This window comes from Meleagris gallopavo, chromosome 6 (genome assembly GCF_905368555.1).
Source record: "Meleagris gallopavo chromosome 6, MGAL_WU_HG_1.1, whole genome shotgun sequence".
Taxonomy (NCBI): domain Eukaryota; kingdom Metazoa; phylum Chordata; class Aves; order Galliformes; family Phasianidae; genus Meleagris; species Meleagris gallopavo.
In genome coordinates this window covers 12,104,127-12,129,330 of record NC_139409.1, presented here as the reverse complement: position 1 = coordinate 12,129,330, position 25,204 = coordinate 12,104,127, and the positions used below count along the sequence as shown (strand labels likewise).

Below are 25,204 nucleotides of genomic sequence, written 5' to 3'. Positions count from 1 at the left end.
TTAGGTTCTGTTTATTTGTAATATATTCTGACTAAGAAAATGTAGGAGGAAGTAGGAAGTAGCTTTTCCCCTGAAAGAGAGTTTACCCAAGGCGTGCCATAGAAAGAGGAATGAAGACCTTTGAATCCAGAGGTAAGTAGTCTCATGATTACTGAGTGCAAGCCACTGCATTTTGGTTTTATTCAGCTTTGTTCATGCAAGTTCTACTGTAGAGCCTGAAGTATTAATTAAATTAAATTTATTCTTTTACTTTGGATAAGTAAAGCTCACTGGGTTACTGCATGAGAATGTGTTTCGACAGTTTGTTTCTGCTCACAGGTTAAGAGGACTAAATATATGTCTCTGAAATGTACTGTAAATCTTACAATAGACAGAGGATACTTGTTTTAAATTGTTGATGAAATGCGGAGAGCTATTTACCTCATTTAAACTGGACATCCTGAGTTCAGCTTAGTTGCCTAATCATGGATCTGATGTCACCTGTCCCTTATCCCTATTGTTGACCAGCAACTTGCATGGATGTCCTGGAAGACCCAAGTCATAGGTGTTAGTTCTGGGTGACATTTAGACGGAACAGGAAATTTCAGACAGCAATTCATGCCTGTGCATAAGAGCACTGATACTGTTAATGTGTTGCCAGCTAGACTTCCATTAAAAGTAATTACTGCAGCTTTCCTAGTTATTCAAAGTGACTTGACTTTCTGCATTGTTCTGATATCGTTGCCTAGTTGTGCGTGGTATCACGTAAACATGCAACATCTCTCACTTCAGTTTTCTTGCAAGCATACACATCTCAGCTTCTATGCTGGATACATCTGTAAAGAGTAACATCTGGAGTCCTATCAGAGTAGCAACATACTACTTTACTACTTCATCAAAGCAACCTTTTTATTTTTTCTGTTCTTGGAATCCTGAAAGTCAGATCTTGTTTGGCATCAAGAACAAATCCTTGCAGTGATGCAAGTGAAAGAATGTCTGCTTGTTTATGTGGGGGAACCTGATGCTGAGACAGATCTACAACATTTGTTCTAAGAATATATATATATATATATATACATATTTTTTGAGTGGGTGAGAGAATAGAAGTGTTGAATTATTTCAGACAAGGTACTTTATCTGTTAGTTCAATGAATAATTTTTCTACTTACACTGGAAGACTTGAAAATTATTTTATAATATCAGTATAATGTAAAGGATGGCTGTTTTGCTTAGTGTAATGGTCACCAAAATTATATCCTGTAGCATAGCCTTACAGATGCTATTAAAGCAAAAACTTCTGCTGAGACTGTTGAAATTCTGCAAAATTACCTATCCTCAAAGCCAGTTGTGATTGCAAAACACTTCTGCTTTTATAGATAGAATCAAGAAAATGAAGCATTTGTGGAATGTATGACTGGATTAAAGCAATTAAAGGAGCATTACCAATTTGGAGGGAGTTTAAATGATGCATTAAGGGAACGGTTAGTGAGTATTATGCAAAACAATGCAATCTAAAGGCAGTATTGATGAAAGTGGATTTGACCCCAAAATGTGTAGCAGCAAGAGGTGCCAGAAAACAGAACTTCATGAAGCTTATGCAACAAATAATTTAGACAGACTTGAAAAGCACCGAAAGATTAGGTCATTCCAATGAGACAATCAATCTTGCAGTACAAATCATTGGTTGTTCAAGGACGAATTCTGAAGTAACTGCAAGTAAAATATACATTCGCAAAATGTTTGGGTAATTGCAAAAATAAAATTGCTATCTTACAAGGGCAGTAATAAAGAACATCTGATTTGTCATCTTGTAAATAAGCACTATGAGGCTGCAGGGGGATAGTATAATGTCTCTTTACCTAGTTAATTTAAAAAATAATGAGACGAATAATGATTAAAATGGAATCTCAGAAGGATTCTGTTGTTTAATAACAGAATTGTCAATGCCTTATTTAGGAGACTAAAATTCAGGAAAAAAACTTAAATATAAGAGTGTGTATAGAAGAAATTCATTGTGTTCTGGGTGTTTTTATTTTTTTTCCTGCAGAGGTAAGTGAAAACTATAAACACCATATACTAATCCTGTGTTTTTTAGTACAGTGGTCATGCATTTCTCAGTAAAGAATGACAGTAAGAAATTCCAAAAATAATTTAAGTCTTGCCCAAAGCAAAACTTAACTGAACTTTCGAACAGCTGATATCTTTCTCAGATGGTACTCAGAAGCTTAAAACATGTGAATGCAAAATGTTTTAATTACTTTCTCTTCAAGCATAATTTTATTGTTTGTTCAGTGCCTTTGTTTGCAGAACAACCAAATATTGAAGGAAAGCTTCACTATTTTCATATCTGATAACATTTTCCCAAGGTTAACTGAATTAAAGGGATCTCTCAGTGATAGCAAGAACAAAAAAAAAGGCTGTGAAGATATACGGTGATTTGCATTCTGTTAATCAATTTATGTATAGTGTGCTTTGCCAGACTAGAAGGTGTTTGTTTCATTAATGAGTAGCAACCTTTCTGAAGGATGCCTATTGGCAAATGGATACTTCAGAGAATGACAATCGATATCTTATAGCTTTTTCAGCTTTGTAGTCTGGTGTTTAGAATAGCACATCTGCTTGCCCCTTAGCATAAACAATATCTGTTGGTTATCATGACATATCTGTTGCTCAGTGTTATTTGGACACTGCGTGCATACGGGAGAACAGTCAATTCAATGTAACTCATATTTACTGGAGTATTTTAAAGAAATACTTACATAATTAGATTTTATTAAACTCATCTTCAAGAGCTCAAAAGTCATGGTTTGGGATCCAACAGTCTTTTTCAAATGATAACACTTGAGTTCTTCTAGCTTGCTTATCAGCATTCATAACATTACTGTTCATACGTTTATGTTTCTCTCTGCAATAAATAGGTAATTAATTATGAAATTGCATAGGTCAGGGCTATTACCAAACAGTACATTGAAACATTTTGGAATACTTTCTATCCTTCTACACTGCCAGCATCATCATGCAGACTCTAATAAAAAGTGTGCCAATGTCCCATTATTGTGACAATTTTCAACTATGAGTACTAACAATATTAACCAAAAAATTAGGTGGCAATAATGACACAGTATCGTGAAATCAATACTGCTTTTCTGGTCATTTTGTTTTTGTGATCCTCTGTAAACAGTCTTAGAGCTGTTCTTCAATACTTTACTTCACTCTTCATTCGCCTCTGTACAATCCAATCTCTTTCTTCCACAGGTGTCATTCAGACCTCTGATAAAGCAGAGCTATGCTGTGTGAAAATGTTCAGGTGTGTGTTCACATAGGAGGGCAGGAATGAAATACCTTGGAAAGCAGATAAATAATGCAAACAGAAGTCCTGCATCCTAGCATAAAGCAAAATTTCACAATAACAGTGTAACAGGATAAAATCCCCTCGTTGCAGCCCACTAAGGGAAAAGATGTCAGTGAGATTGTCAGAGAACAGCCAAGAGGTGTTTACTGAAAGAAGAAAAGGAGCTCTACCATCTTTACAAGCACTCTAAAATATCTCCTTATCCTCAAGGCTGAGTTTCACCTCAATATATGTTGTCATTGTGGTACAATATTTTTTTTAATAAGTGAAAAAAAGAAGGAATGAAAAGCTCACTGCATTTGTTACCCCAAACCAGGAGGAAATGCTCTCTAAGGCATATTCTTTTAGATCTCTTTGCACCTATATTTCTCACATATTTAAACCTGCAGGGGAGAAAGACTTATGAGAGTTAAGCCTGTCCTGTTTTTTTGTTTGTTGTTTCTTTTATTTGTTTTCCCTTCGCTCATGTATTAAGCATTATCTAGGTTAGAAAATACATGGATAGAAATGGAGATATAAAGTTCATTAGAAAATAAGAGAAATCATGTAACAAGGGACTTTCTGCTACAACCTGAAATTGAGAGAATTGTGATAATTTTTACTACTCTCTGACCCTTGAGACCACGTTCCAATAATAAAAGAGGACAAACATAACAGATGCAAGAGAACCAGAGTTTTAATGACTGAATAGAAATGACTGATATCTTCTTGATAGAGAAGCACTGTGGTTTAATTGTTCCACTAAACACTCTTGCTTATGATAGATCTTATTTTTTCAGCTCTTTGTACAAGACTGTTTTGGTCTTCTGGGTGATTCTTTCAATTGGCTTGAAATGCTTTAGTCCATGCATCTTTTCTTGATCTTGAGAAGCAGAAGCACTTTACTTACATTACTTAAATGATTCATAACTTTCGTTTGAGATGCTTTAGTAATGATGATCACATAAATTAAGTGAAGTATACAAAACTCTTGCATGTGATATACTTCTATGAAATCAGTCACTAATAAAAGAATAATGATGATTTCCAAGCCTTAATAACTCTACATTCCACAGATTTTGGGATTTATGACAAACCTCTTAAATCAGTGGGAAGGATTTGTTCTCAGAGGAATCTCATTAGGATCTGTAGGGAATACTCTTAATTAAGCATGCTGTCTCCCTTACTTAAGACTGAAATAACATGGATGAAAATAATGCAGAAGTGATTTGATGGCAGGAAGGGAATGACAGCAATGCTCATTTGACTTGTCAGACCAAGATTCTGCAGGTAGGATTTTGAAACATCAGAGAACCTCAGGTTTTTAAATCTGCAGCCCTTTCAGTGAGACAGATTTTATTATTTTGATGATATACTGTGATATTACTGAACAATCACAATGGGAAAGCCATATATCTTAGAGCAGTAGATGTTGTGCAAACACATAGCAAATAGAATTTGCTTCCCTGACAGTACTTAATACTTTTGTAAATCAAGTACGACAATAATTGAGCATAGGAATGGCTATGGATAGAGTTAATTCTTTTCAAAGCAGCTTGTTTGATATTTGTGTTTGGGATCAAAACAGTACTGCTGACACATGGATGTTTTAGCTGTTGATGAGTGGTTCTTACACAGAGGCAAGATTGTTCCTGTTTTGCAGCAAGCAGCTGGGAATATACAAGAAGCTAGGGGGGAACACAATCGGGACAGTTGACCCCAAATGACTAAAGGCATATTCCATGCCAGATTACATCACACTCAGTAATAAAATCTAAGGGAAAGAAGGAGGAATTGGGGATGTTTGGAGTTACAGTTTTTGTCTTCACAGGTAACCATTACAAATGATGAATTCCAGCTTTCCTGGAAATGGCTGAACATCTGCTCACTGATGGGAAGTAGTGAATTAACTCCTTGCTTTCCTTTGCTTGCTCACACAGTTTTTGCTTTACTTAGTAAGCTGTCTTTACCTTCACCCAGGAGTTTTCTAACTTTTGCCTTTCCGTTTCTCTTCCCCATCCCTATGGAGAGAGGATGGTGGAAAGGAAGGAAATATGACTGCGTTGCCCATTTGACTGTATCAGACTTAGCCCTGGCCTGTTTCTACACAAACTTTTTGGCATAGTGATAAAGTAAAATTTCTAGTAGAATTTTTCTACTGAAATTACTTTGAGGGTGCTTGGAAAGTTTTCTAGCACTGTGAGTCAAAACATCAGCGATTTCATGAAAAACTAACAAACCAGTAAGTGAGATTGGCACCTCCACTTAGAAATTACAAACAGTAAGTGCACCATCATGTCAAAAAAAATGGTAGTTTAAAAACCACAGATCATCCACAGTAATTTTGAAGCTCAGAGGAACGGTTATGAGCACATGGTCTTGCAATACATTTAGGAGTGTTTTGAGAAGTTTGAACTAAAAATGATCATTCGTGGCTTCATATACAGAAATACCTAAGTTCAAACTCATAATTTTCAAGAAGATGAACACATACTAATATTATGAAAAGTAGAATTTGTCACATTATTCAGCCATGAATAAAAAGCATTTCCAAGAACAATACGAGCAAGCATGCTGTTAGGGATGCCAGTTGGCTCCATCATATGGAGATATTGCTGCCTTTAGTGCTTGTTTCTCCACAGACTGACACAATAAACTGAGGCTTCAAAAAGCTAAAGGCTTCTTAACTGCTCATTGACACATAATAATGGTCTCCAAGTACTCTTTCAGATGTCATTATGCTCTATCATGTCAGTGAGCCATGGATAATAATAGGAGCACCCAGTGTAAATCGCTGGGGGGTGTTCTGCTCACTCATTAGGTTCTCACATAAATTTAATAACAGATTTATTTTATTACTCTTTTGAGAAATTAAAAGTGCTTTGACAAGCATTAGATATAGCCAGAAAAGTGAAATGAACTCCTGTGTTTCAGTGTTGTGTGCACTCCCGATCATCTGCCCCATGCCTTCCCCCCATTCCCCTTCTTTCAGTCAATAAAGATTATGTTTTACCTCATTTCCCTCCACTGTCATATTGCAGATCAGTTCATTTTTGTTCATCCTACAGATATCCAACCCCCTTTCTGATCTACTTCTGGCTTACCCTGACCAGCAGTTCTGGCACTGCAAGTGTCTGATGAGAATGTCTAAGTGTCTTGCACTGTATTGCCACAGCTACCAGCCTATGCATAATAGGTTTTGTGAGAGAGCATGACTTTTCGCCAGAATGCATTTCTTGTGTTCAGCTATGAATTCAGCATGTTTCATTGCACAGCCTCTCATTCTTGATCATGGATTTTGAGATATTGATCATCTCCCACAGTATGTAATTTATCTCTATAGTTTTGTGATGAGGGTGTGCTGGTGTAAGCTCCCTAATTGTGTCCAAGAGAAAAAAAATTGCTATTATTCTTCTGCTAGTATCATTGGGATTCTGAATGGCATTACTGTGATCAGGTAGGAATACTTGATGCGTACCAGAAAGAACACACTAAGTTCCGCAGTATGAGGCATTATGGCATTATGTGTACTTAGCCTTCCTATTGTACATTTAGACAGGTACCTCCTCCACTTCGTATGCATTCAGTCCATTTATTGCTAGCAAAATTTCTGTTTGTGAAGGTTTTCTTTTCATGTCCTTCTCTAGCTATGGATCATTTGATTTTGGATCAGCTGTGTGTTTGCATAAAACTTCCTCCATCTGTCCCATATTAAACAAGTTTTTCCTGCCCCTGACATCTTGTATTTAACTGGGCAAAATCAACTGACTGCCAGTTGTTTTGACAGAACTGCATAAATTTGTTTCAAAAAGATTTTAATAATTCTTTCTCCTACAAAATGCTGAATGCATTTATGAAAGTTATGCATTTTCACTAGCGATGAACAGAAGCCTGCATACAAACTTCTTATAAATCTGTATCAGTAGAGGTTGACCCACTGTCACCACTGCTGAAACATGCCACCCAGTGCCTCACAGTGCTCACATCCACTGATTTGTCTCCATTAATGTTCAGCAAACATTGGTTAATGTAAATGGGTGCAATTTTTTCTGTTTGAAGGAATTCACTTCCACATCTTTCATCATACGCACTTCCACGTCAACAGCATTTTGTTAGATTGCCCCTCTGCTGCCATCTGTCACATGGCAGCAAAGTGCAATGGAATATTTGTGGGAAGGTTCCACCGCTACTGCCATACCACCAACATCTGCCTTTGGTGTTGCATACCAAAATAATAAAATTAGAGGCATTTCTTTTAGAACAACCCTCATATATCAGTCAGTAATGCTCCCTTCTTTCATCATGCTTTTTTATACATAATCTGCACATAACATGATTTGATAGCATGATTCGATGATAAAGATTAGTTTCCTATTTTTAGAAGTTATTTTTAATCAAAAATAGTTATAGCAAAATTGATATTTTGAAAAATGCATAGAAGAAATTTTCCATGTGAGATTAGGGGGAAAAAGTCAGAGGTTTTTTATCAAATCAATAACCCTACTTACTCCTGTGTTTAAGGATCATACATTTGTTGTGTGTCAGTTGTATTGAGTAATTCCTTTTTTTGTAGGTGTGTAAAGCAGTAAAGTGTTCAAAACAAAATAGAAGAAGAAGATAAAACTAACAACCCATGCTTTTATCCCTACTCCCTATGTTTAATCAGATTGTTGTCTATTGTAATTCTATGATATTTCTCTGAAGGGAGTAGAAGTATGGAAATTCCGTATTAGGATCTGCCTTTTTGATCTCAGCAAAATCAATGTCATCTCATAAACGTAAAAACACTCGTGATTAGAAAATCTTTTTGTTCTGTGTGTTAGACACTTAGCTTATGGGCTAAATGAAAGTTTTATTGAGGAAAATAATCTTTACCTTGGTTTGGACCCATGTATTTAATTCTCACTTTGTCAAAAAAGATGCAGGCTTTGTGTTTTAATGAAGGATTAAGTTGGTATTGAAGTCCTTAGCTAATTTAAGACTTTCCTGTAATTTACCAAAACATTGTTAATCCTACACTGGAGCTGTATTAGTTCTTTAAGGCTGACAGAAACATGCCTGGCAGCATGATATTTTTGTTGGAGCCTCATAAAGCAAATTGAAACAACAATTTATCAAAAGTGTAATTGTATAATGAAGAGAGAGAGAGAGTTTTGATTCTGCCTTCTTTGTAGATTAAATGGTCGCTAGTAGGGATTACCTTTTTCCCCTTTAGATTCAATAATGCTATTTCTTTAGTGGCCATCAATCCTATTGAGACATTGACTCCAGATTGAACTCCCTGGGGATAATCCCAGTTGTCAAATGTAAATCACAACAATTATTATCACTCTATGTTCAAGAGGAGATCTTCCTGAGAGTGTACTAGTTCCAGTGGAGGATGAGTTTGGGATTGTTATAGCAGAGTTAAATGATATGGATGCAAAATTTCTTGTACCCTTGATCACTGTGTGCACAGAGATCATTAAATAATTCCAGTTTGAATAAGAAGGACATGAAGATGTTTCTTTACCTAGAGTCTGTTTCCTCTGAAGGAGCTTGCAGAATAGAAAACTTTTGCGTTCTTCTCCTTTTCTTAAACTAATACCGTTGAATTCAAGTTTTCTCTGAAAAGCATAATAAGCCATAACCCTTGAATGAGGAATTAATTTTCAGTTGTCATAAAAGAAAAAAAACCTCAGTACTTTCTACAGGGAACAAACTGTTGAAAAAATAATTTGCATATAGACACGTTCTGAGTTTAGGATCTGCAGATTCACAGAACAAAGAACTAAGGAGGTTGGTAAGGCACATCTGAACGTGTGCTCAGTCCAAACCCCTGCTCAGAGCAAAGTCAACAATGGCAACGGTCAGCAACTTTTTTGTTTTGTTTTGTTTTGTTTTGTTTTTTGTTTTGTTTTGTCTTTCCAGCTTGTTATCTCTTCTGTACACCCAAGACCATGGACAGTCTGAAATTTGCTGACTTAAGAGGAGTTTAGATAACTGGAAAACATTACTGCAAGATTATGTCATTACAGCAAAGGTATACTGTTTTTGCACTGGCCATATATATTGGTGTCTGCACACACTGCACACATCTTAAGAAAAGAGTGAATTTTATTTAGTTATTTAGTTATTTTCTGAAGCGAGATCACTCCAAAGAGGAATGTCTTGCATATATTGCAAGCATATTAGCTCTAAATAGTATTTGGCATCATCAAGTTTTCTCTTTTGCTAATATAGGAGTATAATGTTATCAAAGTGTTAATAAAAATGATAGGTGATATAGCTACAAGGAGGAAAAGCACACGATTAAGTTTTGTCTATCTACATCACTTTTCAGGAAAATAAGCCACGCTTACCTAGAATACAAATAATTTATAGAATGAATTATTTATTGGTGTGGAAGAATCTCTGTACAAAAAAAAAAAATAAATCCTTCAGAGTCTGGGAAAGACAATTACATAATAAATATTTTAAATCCACAAAAGCACAAGTATCATAAAGCTTGATTCTTTCAAATCAGATTATTCATCATCTTGCCAGCCCTGAAAACACTGTGCAGCCATGATAAGTAGACACAGACTCTTAGTTCCACGCATGAACACCAGTCTCATCAAGTATGCAATTACAGGCTTCTGGAAACACAACTCCTCAGTCATTTTCATGAACATCTAATAGATAAAAAAATATATAGCAAGATTTGTAAATATTTATATCTGTCTTGATGGCCAGAAAGAGGTGATCATGAACAGGAAGCTGAAGAAACTCCTATTTGTCTACTAATATAAGATGATTGAGCCAGTGTTAATAAGGCTTTGCAAGGAACAGGACATAGAACAGGGGCACATGCATATAGTAAAACATTGACAAGTCTGTGTTCTACAGACAGGCATAGTGAGAGTGAAGTTATGTGCATACTAATCCGCAAACAGATGGGACACATTGCCAAGAATGGGGTATGTACAGATTGCCCAAGTCTCATTTTTTGTTTAGAAGAAAGATTTTTTTGGTTTTGTCTAGAATTCAACTTGCTTCCAGGACCAGAAACTGAAGTTCTAGCATGAGGATGAAGAGAGCACTATGCAGGTTGTAACAGAGTATTAGGATGGAGAGAGAAAATTATTTCTCTGCCTGTTCTCTGGGCAAGCTGGATTGAGATCTATATTCTTGGCAAAACCCATCTGAGAAGGTCTTGAGCCAATGGTGTGCTCCTGCACTGTACCTGAACTGTTTCAAAACCATCAACATACTCTTACAGAAGAAACTGGCTCACGAGGGACAGGTTCTCTTTGGAAATATATGGAAGTCTCCTTTCTATGTTGTCAGCCTCTACTGCCGTACCACTAACATCCACCTCTGACATTGAGAGACAACATAATAAAATGAGGCATTACTTTCAAAGCAAATTTTGTACTTAACTGACTGTTTTCTTCTTGTTTTTGACAAAAATATCAGTCTGAGATTGAATTAGATATTAATAGCATTTTCCAATACTAAAAGCATCCCTTAAAAAAACAAGTTGATATTGTTGATTATCTTTTCCCATGGGAATATTCAAGGGAATAAGTTTGGCCGCAAAGATTTTCTCTCTGCAGATGCAAATTCATATTGAGTATGAAGGAGCAGTACCTTTAAAGTGGGGGAATATACAGTTAAAAAAAAAAAGACATGCGTGGTAACATAGTGAATCCTACATGAGTTATGACTTCCATATTCAGGAAGAGAAATTTGGAGATTTTAATTTTTTTTTTTAATTTTAATTAGAGACATTTTGTGAAATTAAGAAAACTCTGCATGCTCTTATTTTGATACTAGCAGTGAATTCGTGAAGGAATTGTCCTGCTAGAAACTGAAAAATCATAACTCACTGTCTAAGCATTGATGCAGAGTTTGAGGCTGAAATTAAAGCTGTTCCTGAAGACAGATTGACATTCAGAGCCAATTTTATACCATCTCTTACGACTGATGGGAAAATGTAACTGGATGGGCTCAGCTGGACAACTTGAAAAATTACTTCATATCCTGAGCTCAAATGATTAATAAATATTTGGGGTTTTTTTTGCAATAAGTCACAGGCCTATCAGGCAAAAATATACAATGATTTCTGTGATCTAAGACTGCATCAAGAAAGAATTGTATATATATGTATGTTAAAAGTGAATATGAAAAAATGTAAATATTAGACATATCACTGAATTCATGAAGTAATAGGACAGAGATGTCCCACTAACCATATATATGTTTTAAAAATAATAATGTTATATAGCCTGGTTCTTCATGCAATGTGGCATATGCATTATCTTAGCGTAAGACTTATAAAGATAACAAGGAAGAGCTTACAATTATTCAGTACACAATGCATGTTCCCATAATCAGATTTATGAGCTGCATGAAATTCAGTAATTATTTTTTATTAAGAATTTCAAATTCATGAAATTATATTAAAAAAAAATAAAGGAATATGTAGGCACAGTGAAAAATGTATTTTATGTTTTACTTATGTTAGTTACTTTTGATTTACTGTGATTGCCTCTCCCTCTGAAGAAAAGGGAGAATGGTCATTTTAACATATGAGGGGCAAGGGATTGAATTCAGAGAGGAATCCAGTCCTGCTCTTCATGGCTTTGTAAAGATTCCATTTGTCTCATATATTTGAATGTAATAAAACTCTTTTAAACATATGCTTTATTTGTAGATTCATAGAATCACAGAATCACCAAGGTAGGAGAAGACCTCCAAGATCATCAAGTCCAACCATCCACCTACTACTACCATTTCCCCATTAGACCATATCTCTTAGTATCACATCTAAAGTTACTTGAAGACCTCATAAGACATGTGCTCCAAACAATTCACAGCTCTGTTGTTCTTCTCTGGACACAGTCCAGGACCTCAAGGTCTTTACTGTAGAGAAAGGCACAAAACTGAACACAGTATTTGAGATGCAGCCTCACCAGCGCTAAGTACAGGGGGACAATCACCTCCTTGCTCCTACGGGCTATCCTATTTCTGATATAAGCTAGTATGCAATTGGCCTTCTTAGCCACCTGGACACACTGATTACTCATGTTCATCCAAGTGTTGACCAGCATCCCCAGGTCTGTCTCTTCTACACAATCTTCCAGCTGCTCGGCCCTAAGCCTATAGCATTGCCTGGGGTTGTGGTGACCAAAATGCAGGGCTCAGCATTTCGTCTTGTGAACTTCATCCCACTGGCCTCAGCCCAGTGATCCACCCTGTTTAGATCCCTCTTTAGGCCCTTCCTACCCTCAGAAAGATCAACACTTTCTCCCAGCTTGGTGTAATCTGCAAAATTACTCAATCCTTTCTTCCAAGTCATCAATAAAGATATTGAAGAGTGCAGGCCCCGCTACCAACCCCTGGGGAACACCACCCATGACCAAAAACCAGTTGGATTTTACTCCATTCACCACTATTCTCTAGGTCTGGATCTCCAGTAAGTTCTTTATCCATTAAAGAGTGTACCTGTCCAAGCCATGGGCTGCCAGCTTCTCCAGGAGATTACTGTGGGACACAGTGTCAAAGGCTTTGCTGAAGTCTAGGTACACTACTCTAACAGCCCTTCCCTCACCTGACAGGTTGGTTACTCAATTGTGGAAGGAGATCAGGTTGATCCAGAAGGATCTGCTTTTTGTGAACCCATGCTGGCTGGGCCTTATGCCTCAGCTGTCCTGCATATGCCATGTGATCGCCCTCAAGATGATTTGTGTATCTGAGACCAACATTATTATCATTTATTCTTTTTTATGCTTTATTCTCTACCTTGAGAAAATCACCGTGATGAACAACATCATGGACATTGAGCTTGAGTTTCAGTTTTCCTATTTTATCCTTGTTCTGGCAAAGTAATGTGCAATCCCCTTGAACCACAGGCACTCGGAGTTTTCTGTTGCTGATTGGTCATCTGCTTGTATTGTGCCCTGATTTGTGCTATCACTCTGTTTTGTGCCATGTTGTGCCGTTTCCTACCTGCAGTAGCTAATTTCATCTTTTGTCTAGGTCATGAAGCAGCCCTGAAGTGACTGATGGGAGATCAAGGAAGACTTCTATATGGCATGAGGAGTGTCTGCAGCTCTGCCAGTGACCTGAGGGGAAACTTATACGTGCTTTTTAATTTGGAGCAATAGCCATAGTCTTGTATAGTTCATCCCTGTTGCTGTTGAGTGACTCTTTTATCGCTTCAGCATTATATCAATCTTTTGCCAAACAACTCTCCAACTCAAAAGTATACAATCTTTTTTCTTCTTTCTCTTTATTTTTTCTGATATATATTCATATGATTTTTGACTCTTTGTCAAGGGAAAGAATAGACTCAAGAAAAGAAAAGTTCATGCAAATTATCAGTTGATGTTGTGCATGTACATTTTTACATGCGTATTACATCTCTAGAAATAAGAAATGGTTTCATCAACTCTTTGCAACCTAAATTAAGACTAAGGATTGTGCTGATGGGCTGCAGTAGACAAAAACAAAACCTGAAATCTTAGTCCTGTGTTTGGAATTTGAGTTTCAGTGGTAGTAAGCCCTTCCAGATTCTTTGCCCCTTACATAACCTGGTAAATCCTGTCACCTGTTTTCTGATAGGATCTACTTGTAAGGCTGGAATGAGCAGTGCAAACATTCCTGAAATCTCTTCTAAGTTCTCAAGTAATCACAACTGCATACCTGAGAAATGGTACACTACTCTGAATGTTTACAATATATCACTGTAGCTTGTAGGAATGGACTACACCAGCAGAGCTGGAGAGAAAACAGGAAAAGCTTTGTTTAATTTTTAATAAATCTCAATGTCCTATAAATTTTGATCTCTTTTTCTTAAGTAAATCTGTCCCAGTACCCTCTTGGCACCCTATTTTAAATTGTTACTGAAGTTTTCCCAGCTATGGCACTAAAGGTCATCTAGAAAATCTGATTTATGTGTATAAACTCCATAACTTCTTTGGAAAATGCTGATAGGCAGAAGATGAATATGAGAGCTAGGAGATAAATATCCTGAAAGCATAAAGATGTACACTAGCTTAGCATTTGTGAGCAAGGCAGCTCACATTAGTTAGCTTGCTTCAGTGGAGACAATCTTATTTTTAATATTTCTAGAAATGTTTCCCTTTCTGTTGAAAAGAATCAATAAAAACAAGCAGACTAAAACACATATGCACAGAAGAAATTAACAGAAAAAGATCCTGAAAATTATTCAATTAAAAATAGGTCTTTTTCACCTATATCACTAGATCTCATATTCCCATTTTCAGACTTTCCTCTCAAGTGACACCCTGGAGAAATGGGGGCTTTAATTGAACAAAAGTTGCACATATAAACTTTCAGACAGTTTTGCTTGTGACCACAATAAAACCTTCCAAAGACAAAAGTACAGGTATATAGTTTGTTATTACACAAATAATAAGCAGACTAAGCTTGTACAGACTTATTACGTCCATATCATGGAGGAGACATTAGGGGAGCTGTGAACCACCATATGATATTACAAGGAGCACATGCTCTGGGTTAATACCTGCCTTATAAATGTACACATTTTCTGAGCATGCATACACTGATCTTCTCAGACTGGGAATAGGTCAGTTTAACTCTTACTGATTTGTAGTGAAGAAAGGAAGATCAGAATTAAAATATAAAAAGAAAGAAAAGTCACAGAATCCACTTATCATTGAAAATGGGTGAATATTTAGTATTCTTTTCTCATCTCAACATGCATCTACTAAATGACAGTTAACAAGCTGGGATTTCTGACTGTTTCAGGAAGGGGGACTGCCAAATGGATTCTTCAGCAACCAATGGATGAATTAATAAAACTATGTGATTTTTCCACTAAGGAGATTTCTTTAGTCTCCAAAATGCTACCTTAATGTATCTATAATTTTCTTATTTTCTCATAAGCTGTTATTATTGTTTCATCTTGGATATTGTCAAAAGCAGTAGGAAAAAAAAAACAACAACCTTGAAACTTGTCATTTGAAAAAGTATATAACCTCACTATTTACTACAATCTTATTCAGCTTTTCAATAAAAATCTACAAATACTTATCAAGGCCCAAGGGACGTCAGAGTGTCTCTGAAGGGATATCCCCAACAAAGACAATTAAAGAGTTATTTTCCCCATCATTACTTACAGAAGTGAGGAAAAGGTTATACATGGAGAATCACTTGTCTTAGCAGAAGCAGAAAGCTGAGAGTACATGGGTATCGTGTCTATTTCAAAGCCAGATTGTACTATCAACAAGAGCATATTTTGAAGGCCAGACCTCAGGAATTCAACAGTTATACTGTCTATGTTTGAGTCAGAATTCAGGAGCAGAACTGAATACATGCAGTATTTCAGGCAAGCTTCCAAATGATGGGCCAAAAGAAGATTTGTACTAGATTTCTTAGTGTTTATTAGCTCTTTGAGTGATCAGGCTTTTAGCCCTGGAAATCTAAGAAAATCTTAGTAATCTTTAAAAAAATTCAACTTCCTCTGTGTAATTTGTGAGAAACCAAATGCATATCTTTCTTAAGCACATTTGAATAGGACTGTTAGTTTATCTGCAATAGCTTTTCTCTATTTCTTTCACTTAGCATATAACCAGCTTTGCAGAAAAATAAAATAGAGGAATAAAAAATATCTGAGGAGTTTTGGATAGTGAAATCATTTCAGCATGAATGAACAAAAAGCATCAACCTATGTTCAGTGATGATGAAGTAAAAATTCATAGGATTCCACTGTCTGATGCTTCATATACTGTGGGATTTAAAATTTTGGCACCACTATATATCTGTCTTAAAATTAGCCTAATGTTAGTCAAATTTCCTCTGGTAGGAAAAAATACTACCTGCAGTGTACTTTTTACATTCTCCCTTGAAACCACTATTGTGTAAAATATAATTAAAGAGTTTTCTAAAATTCACTGTACAGTTTAGGTCAGGTAAATATATAATCAGGGAGTTATTCATGGTACTGCGATTAATTAATATGCTTCCATCAGAGCCATTAAAGCTGATTAATGTTATGGCATACAAAGGGAACTTGTAGCTAACAAATCAATGACCCAGTAGACCATATTGTCTCCTCTGGAGCCATTACATTATAGCATATCAAAGCGTCGTTAGAGAATTTTTAATTTACTGATCATCAGCCTCAGTAGTCACTAGTTGGTCCAGGCTGATGATGCACGTACAGAAAAGAAATGTAAGATAATACTCCATTGAGGGATAGATGTCCAAATTACACTGCTGTAAATCAAGGGTATTTCCACTGGAATCGGTGAATGTACATAGTCTAGAGCAGAAAAAGAAAATAAAATTAAACGAGAAATCCAGCCATAGAGTTAAGTAAAATCAGCTAAGATTTTTAAAAACTCATTTATCATTCTCATTCAAGACTTCATTTTTAATGTACTAACTGAAAAGTTTTATTTTCACCTTAGAAAGGGAATCTACTCAAAACTCATACATATGTGGTATAGAGACAGGAAAGGGCAAGATGTTTTAATTCCTTGTATGTTTATATTTCATCTGAAGTTTAGTTAGGGATCTGAACTTTGAGTCTGTGATTGAAGCATCCCTGGGAAGCACTTAACTTGAGACTGCTGATACACACTCTCAGCCTTTTTTCTTTGTAAGCATATCAGGAAATAAATCGGCTATTTCTCATTAAGGATAACTCTTTCTCCAGTTTTCATTAACTTCAGTGGAGCTATACCCAAGATAATTTTATCCTGAGTGTTTTTTTATAGAATTAAAGTACAAAACTGCAGTTACCAAGAGCTGTTTGAGTACAGTGCAGAGCAAGTATTGAAGTCTTTTACAAAGGCTGAAGTCAATTCTTTGCCTGTCTAAATTCACAAGCTTAAACTTGCTTTTAGAGGTCACTTGTCTTGAGAACTTCATCATCCTTAATGTGAAGGAGAGGAATGGCTCTGGATATAAAAATTGCTGATGGTCACTTCCTTTTGTTTGTGGGTTTTGTTACACATCAATTCTTTTCAGATTGCCAAAGATTTGTGTGCAAGATTCTTGTCCATTTTGAAGCAAGGATTATTATCTGACAGTCTTGCTCAGAAATGCAGATAAGATTTCATTTCATTTGCTTTTGATTTGTTGCAGATGATATGTGTATTCTATTTTACTCATTTTTTCTTACCATAGACAGAATTTAAAGAATTGCTGAGAAGCAGAGGATTTACTACATATTGTACATCTTTTGTTGACCCATCTCAGAATTTCTGTAATCATGGGTTTTACAAGCAGTTTGATTGATGTAGAATAAAGGTGTCACAATAATAGTTTAGATTAGGAAAACTAAGTCCATCTTAGAAATAGCTCAAAGTTAAACAGAAGCAGCACCTCCACCTCTTTTTCTTTTTTTTTTCTTTTGTTTTAAAGTGAAAGAGATTGCCAGTGATGTGTGGTTAGTTACTGTAAAGAACATTCCCTAAGCCATAGACAAGAGTTTGAATGTTTATGTAAATGCATTTGTAAATATGTTTATCAGAATACACAGAACTTAAACTATTTGAGAACCAAGCTTCTATTGATAACAAAAGGTATTTATGACAATACTAAATGTAAGGAGGAATAATGTGTAAAATTGGGTTTTCTGGTAAAAAAAAAAAGGAAAACTAAGACCAAAGGTTGACAGCTCAGCTGCAGTGTTGCAATATCATATAATGCAGAAGAGACATGATGCAGTTATTGCAACAGCAGTGAATGTCTATTGTCGTAAAACCCTTCTGTCTACTAAACTCCTGAATAGAAGGAAAGTTTTAAAAAAATTTGGAAATTAAAAAAAAAAATCAGAAATATTTTAGTCAGATTTTTTTCTCTCCTTTAAAATATTCCAGATATAGTCCATAATCAAAGGTCTTACTAGAATTGTGTCCACTGTTTTCCACTCAGATTTTGTAATTCAGTTCCTACTGTATTGCTTTACCTTAACAGTTGTCCCTTCAATTAGAAATTTCACAAAATAACATGCACCCAAATGTAAGAAAATAGGATGGACTTTTGCTCTGATCTTGCTCCTATCAAACAGATTTAATACATTTGGAAACTTCAATATGCATTGCCAGTTGTGAGAAATGTACACATAGAGGACAAATTTACAAACTTCCCAGGAATAGAAAGTAGAAAAACTGTTTGTGTTTGTATTGTTACCTGCAAATTATGTAAAACATTTTCCCTATATCTTTTTTTTTTTTTTTTTTTTTTTTTATGATTTGCTTTGTGAGGTAGTTTCAGAGTGCATGCACCATAGACACACACACTTCAATACATTGGATCAGACTGAAAAAAAAAAGCTTAAATTTTTCACTGTTTTTCAGTACAAACTGTCTGTTTTTTCCTTTTTGATCTATGTTCTCTATGGATGTAGAAAACAAAAATTCTGGTGTTTTTTTCCAGTGTTTCTGGACTGCAAGCACTTCTGGTCAGATATTTTCTGTGCTACTCAGATACTTTGTAGAATGATGTCTTGAATTTAATTGCTCTAAGTTAAAATAGCACTGAAGAGATAATGATGGTAGTGATAATGAAAAGGGGGATTGAATAGTATTTCTCTTATTCTTGATCAACACAGATCATAAGATAGAGACAGCTAATTTAGATAATTTCAAGTCCAATGTGCTATTAAACTTGCAGACTTGATTAGCACAGTAGCAGGATTAGTATGGAGAGCAGATGATTTCTTGATGTTTAATTTGCTAAATTGGCTATCAGGATTCTATATGATAGGAGGAAGATGTGGTGCATCAGATTCAAAAGCAGGAAGTATCGGCTCATTTTAGCACAGCAAACTTCTCAGTATTTCCATTTAGCCATGCAACCTGGTGTAAGTCAGTGGCTGTCTGCTTCTGAAGCACCATTGCCACAAGCTGTTAGATGTATGCTAGGTTCAGAGCATGATCATTTGATCATGCAGAGGGTCGCAGAGGGTCGTCGTTGATGGTGCGGAGTCTGGCTGGAGACCTGTAACCAGTGGTGTCCCCCAGGGGTCTGTGCTGGGTCCAGTCTCGTTCAACATCTTCATCAATGACCTTGATGAGGGGATAGTGGCCACTCTCAGCAAGTTTGCTAATGATACGACTTTGGGAGGATTGGCTGACACGCCTGAAGGCTGTGCTGCCATTCAGCGAGACCTGGACAGGCTGGAGAGCTGGGCAGTAAGAAACTGGATGAGGTTCAACAAAAGCAAGTGTAGGGTCTTACACCTAGGGAGGAATAATTGCATGCACCAATGCAGGCTGGGGGTTGAGCTGCTGGAGAGGAGCTCTGCAGAGAGGGATCTAGGAGTCATGGTGGAAGACAGGTTGGCCATGAGCCAGCAGTGTGCTCTTGTGGCCAAAAAGGCCAATGGCCTTTCTGGGGTGCATTAAAAAAAGCGTGTCCAGCAGGTCGAGGGAGGTGATCCTCCCCCTCTACTCTGCCCTGGTAAGGCTTCATCTGGAGTACTGTGTCCAGTTCTGGGCTCCCCAGTACAAAAAAGACAGGGATCTCTTGGAAAGAGTCCAGCGGAGGGCCACAAAGATGGTGAAGGGCCTGGAGCATCTCCCCTGTGAAGAAAGGCTAAGTGAACTGGGTCTGTTTAGCCTTGAGAAAAGATGACTGAGAGGGGACCTGATCCAGGTTTATAAATATCTGAGGTGTGGTGGCCATAGTGGTGAGGCCAGTCTCTTTTCAGTGGTACGTGGAGACAGGACAAGGGGAAACGGACATAAGCTGCAGCATAGGAAGTTTTGCACAAATGTGCGTAAGAACTTCTTCACGGTGAGGGTGATGAAACACTGGAACAGGCTGCCCAGGGAGGTTGTGGAGTCTCCTTCTCTGGAGATATTCAAGTCTCGCCTGGACGTCTACCTGTGCGACCTGGTGTAGGGAACCTGCTTTGGCAGGGGGGTTGGTCTCGATGATCTCCAGAAGTCCCTTCCAACCCCTACAATTCTGTGATTCTGTGATTCTGTGATTCTGTGATACTAACATACTGTATACAAACTATTATTGTTGATATTTGAGCTTCCCTGAAAACTGATTAATTCCAGATAGATCCTCTCTGTGCCACATGACTATTCTCTCTTGACAAACCCATGATATCAACTACATATTTTTTTCCCTTTAGCATACTTCTTACAGCACAGCTAATAAACATAACTCCTACAAATGACTAATATTTTAAAAGTATCAAAAATAATTTCACAGTCATGGTATTTTCAGAATGTCAGACAAGTATAATAATAATTTACCCTAAATAAGAGCAGAAAGACACATACTTATTGCTTTTACTAAGTAAAATTGACCACTAGAAATTCATGTAAACTGTAGCTAGGCTTTTATAAGGATAACCAATAAACTGAAGAACCACACTTTCTTTTCTTTTTTAGGACAAACCTGAAATCTGTGATTTCATTTCTCCGTAAATATAGCACAGCTGGAATGAAATTCCCTAAAGCTTTGGTTTAATTTTATTTACTAATGATTAAAGCTTTGGTTGTAAATAGCTCTACATTTTCAGTGAAATTCTGGTTTTAGAATTCGTATTCTGAGCTGTGTCAAAGGATAAAGTCATCAAATGACTTAACTGTGGTCATCAGTTTATTGACTTCCAGTAATATAACCTAGAGACAGTCCTTCACACTTTTCTCCCCCACCCTTGCAAGCCTTTATAACCTTTTTTGTTGTTTGAATACCAAGGAAAAATTAAAAAAAAGTGTTTTAGTACATTGAGTTTGCGTACATTGAGCATACATTGGAGGAAGGACCAGTTGAAGTATGTTGGCTGTTACTGGAACAGAAGTAAAAATATTGTAAACTCTGTCTTCTAGCCAACCCTATGATTAATTAATATAAGGAATAGGTGTTTATTTTTCTGTTTCTGCTTCATAGTTCAGAGAAGCACAGAAGTGGTGACAATGATTAGAAAAATTTCTGTAATTTCACTTGTCAAAAGTTATGTTTGCTCTAGACTCATTGATATGTTTGGCCCAAACTTTCTCCTGATACAGATAGAGATAACCAGATTTACTTCATGTAAGAACTTGCAGACTGAGAATTTGTTTCTAGTAATAAAATTACACCATCTCTTGCAAATTACTTTCTTACATTTTCTTTCAGTATACTTTTTTTTTCTCCTCTAAATGTACTTTCAGCAGTGTTATCCAAAGAAATGTAGTGCATAAGATGGAAAACATTATACATTATTAATAAATCTTGAAAGTAACAGCTTAAATGATAATCTTGAATAAACTGCAGGTCCCTTCAATACGTCCTGTAAGTTATGTAAGTATCCTGAGATGGAAGATAAAAAGTAAGGAGAAATATGAATGGAAAATCAGTAGAAAAAAAAACATTACGGATTGAAAATATTTTTCTTTTTTTCTTGTTTTCCTGCAACTCAGAAAATCATGTTCTCAGCAAATAGAGCAAAATTGCACAGAGGATTTAAACTCTCATTTAAGTCATAGTAATGCAAATCAGGAACAATTCTGTGAGGCTTTGTAAAATAGCAGTGTTGGAAATAAAATGAAAAGCAAACTCCAATACTTGATTCGTGTTGTGGCAGTACAAACCAATTACTGGCAGCTACACTGAAGGAAGTATTTGTTCTGAATCCTTTAATCCACTTAAAATCTTGATTAAAAATATTTCTATAAATAAAAACAGAATGGGAGAAATTTTGAAGATCCATATCTAGCGTAGATTCCAGAAGGTGTTCTTCTTCCTTCAGCCATATCGCATGAGAGGTGTTCAAAGCCAGGTTAGATGGAGCTTTGGGCATCCTGATCTAGTATTTGATCAAGCAGTTGGCAATCCTGTCTACAGCAAGAGGGTTGGAACTTAAGGACCCTTTCAACCCACACCATTCTATCATTCTATGATAAGTGCCAGAATTTCATCATGTTTATTTACAACCATGGAAGCCTTTTTCAGGTAGACAGAAGGTACCATGTCATCATAGCACCTCGCGCAATAGCAACTTCTGAAGCAACAAGCCTTCTGAGAAAGGTGCCCTGAGAGTTTGTGTGTTAAAAGGAAATGTAAGAGGTAGTTTGCAAGAGATGTTTTATATGTAAATGTAAGCAATTTTGCTATTAAGTCTTCTCAATCAGAAAGTTCTCATGTAAAGAGTGTTTAAACAACTCCAGTGTCCAAACTAGACTTAGTTTGATGTATTGAATAAACAGAGTAAGGCACTTTACTGCATGGCAAAGACAAAGTCTTAGTAATTTGCTGAAGGCTATGCATGACTTCCAAGAGCAAATGTACCTGCTGTATCTCAGTACAATGTTCCAGGGCTAATGGATCACGTCTTGGTAGTGCAAATTCCCATGTAGTCCAGTAAGGATTAGTTTACTTCACGTGTTTCCAGGAAAAAAATGCTACAACAGTTTTTCAGTTCTGAATTTATTAGTAAAGAGGAGGGATAATGTGAAAAAATTCTATCTTCTTCCATAGCTACCCACAGTTCTTGTCACCCAAAACAAAAACACAAACAAAAATTATTTCTAAACAATTAAATATTTATTTAAAATATTATTTATTTACCTGTGTAAATAAACAGATAAAACAAACAAAAAAAGTCCACAACCAAACAGAAATCTTAGTTCATAGTGTTTTTTAATTTTATTTTTAATTTCACGCATGACTTCTAATTTTGCCTCTGTCATTCTTCTCAGCCAAAATAAGAAATTCAGGCTAGGTAGCAGGCCTTATGATAAATCTGTGCATGATAAATTGTAGCATTAATTTTTCAAAATCTTCCTTAGTTTAGTGTTGTTCAGCTCAGTAATTAATCTGCTCTGACATTCAGAAAAATATACAATTTCCTGCCTACTATGCCTTGGCATTGCTGTTCAGATAATTCTCATCAGTACATACGCTTCCTAAAATGAGAAGAGTAGTTTTACTCCACTGCAGTTATATCTTGATAGTATCTTGAAAACTTTACTGAAACTAATATATGATCCTTTTTGAATTTTCAAAGCTTAAAATTAGAAATAACAAAGAAATTTCAAAGTAGAACAGCTACTGTTTGTTTTACTCAAATAAGTAAATAACTTATCAGACTACATATGTCAGAGGATTTCACAGTTGAGCTTATATGCATTCAGACTTTTTCAAAAAGCATTGAAACAGTGGAATGTCATTTTTGAGACTTTTTCACTATATATTCTGGTAGATGCATTGCCTTACATACTAATTTCTTACATTCTGCTATTACTGTTTTACTCATGAATCAATAAGGTGCATACATCACAGAAGTGTAAGACTAAAATTACATTTCTGCCTAATTCAAAAAATGAAATAAAATAAAACAAAATAAATAACAACAACAACAAACAAACAAAACAACAACAAAAACGCCTGTGAAACTCTGATTCTATATATCAATTATTTTGGGCACTGCAACTGGGATCAGGGTTGTGACAAATCTGAGCAGAAGTTGGGAAAATAACCTTTTTTTTCCCACAATTTGCTCCTTAAACTACTGTTATTACCATTTTCTTTTGTTCCATACTCCATCCTGCTGGACTTGCTGTTACCCGGAAGCATCTGTTGATACAACGTTATGAACAACAGTTTTCAGCACAACTATGTGTTACCTGTAACCTATTATGGAACTTTTTGGCATTTCATTACCCTCTTTATTTTCTTAATGGTTAAAATCTTCACCTTCCTCTCAAAATTGCCCATTATCTTGTTTCTGAAAAGATAAATAAAAGTGGGATTGAAAAAACTTTCCAAGATACAAGAATAAAAATTTCAAATTTGACAGGTTTTAATTACCTCTGCGTCTTTGTCGGTCTTATTTTACAGAAAACTCTAATTGTTGTAATTTATTTACTAATATGGAGATATTTCAGAGATATTTGCCTGTTTTTCTTATTTATTGTCTTTTCTTTTTCCTTCGGTAACAAGAATATATGTAGACCTGATTACTTCTAGAAATACATGTCCAGTACATTTTAATACTTCTCTTCATCTCTTCGGGATCCAAATCCATAGTTTACACTATAATTTCACTATGTATATTTCAATATTATCCTTACTTTTTTTTTTTTTTTAAGTATATACAACTGTTTTCCTATTGAAAACGCAGCAGTAGACACTTTAGAGATGAGGAATGAAGTTACTGTAGATCTAATAAAGGTGGAAGCAGATGTAAATTGTACATTATGAGAAAAATAAAATTACAGAGATCTAGAAGATTAGTAAGAACAGTTTAAAAAAAAATCAAGCTGATGTTAATTCAAAATAAAATTAGAGAAGAAGAATTTTTATTAATATAAAATATTTCATTCTTTTATATGTATTGTGAATGATAATCCATTACACCTTACACTTTTTTTTTTTTTTTTCCCCCATAATAATCTAATTATATTTCAGGAAAAAAAAAAAAAAAAAAGAAAAGAAAAGAAAAAAAGCTGTTTCCTGACATACTTTATTATCTATCTTGAAAATAGAATATTTAATTATTGCCAAATTGTAATTATTCCCTAAACATAGATTTCATTACTACTTCATTTAAAGGATCTTCGCCTTCTGGTCCTTTCCTGAGATAAATAAAGCAGCAGCATGTTCCATGGCAGGTTAAAATCTCCTCCCCCCCAAAAAATTGTCTCAAGTTATGGTGAAACATAATTTCCGTAACTTCTCTTTGATTTTATTTATTTATTTATTTTAACTTAAATTTATTCTTGCTAACCTTTTTATATGACAATAATCAGAAGGGAATACAATTAGAATAAAACTGGTAAATTCTCTGAAACAGAGCAAATATGTTTTAATTTATTATCCCATCAAATCAGATGGAAAGGTATTCTAATGGCTGGATTTGGATTCACCACTTAATAGGTTTATACTAAGTAGTTAAAGAAAAAAGTTACACTGAAGAAGCTTTGTTCAAAG

At 35.6% G+C, this 25,204-nt stretch overlaps 1 long non-coding RNA gene across 3 annotated transcripts; it reads left to right on the top strand.

Annotated features, from left to right (window-relative positions):
* Positions 1 to 24,932, top strand: LOC146544081 (uncharacterized). Of its 3 annotated transcripts, XR_014884167.1 has the most exons (4): positions 1 to 132; positions 9,221 to 9,332; positions 10,178 to 12,736; positions 13,313 to 24,932. It is a non-coding gene; the product is annotated as an uncharacterized LOC146544081 (long non-coding RNA). The 3 variants fall into 3 exon arrangements; XR_014884166.1 differs by having other exon boundaries at positions 9,221 to 12,749; positions 13,313 to 24,931; XR_014884165.1 differs by having other exon boundaries at positions 9,221 to 12,736; positions 13,313 to 24,930.
* Positions 24,933 to 25,204: the final 272 nt, after the last annotated feature.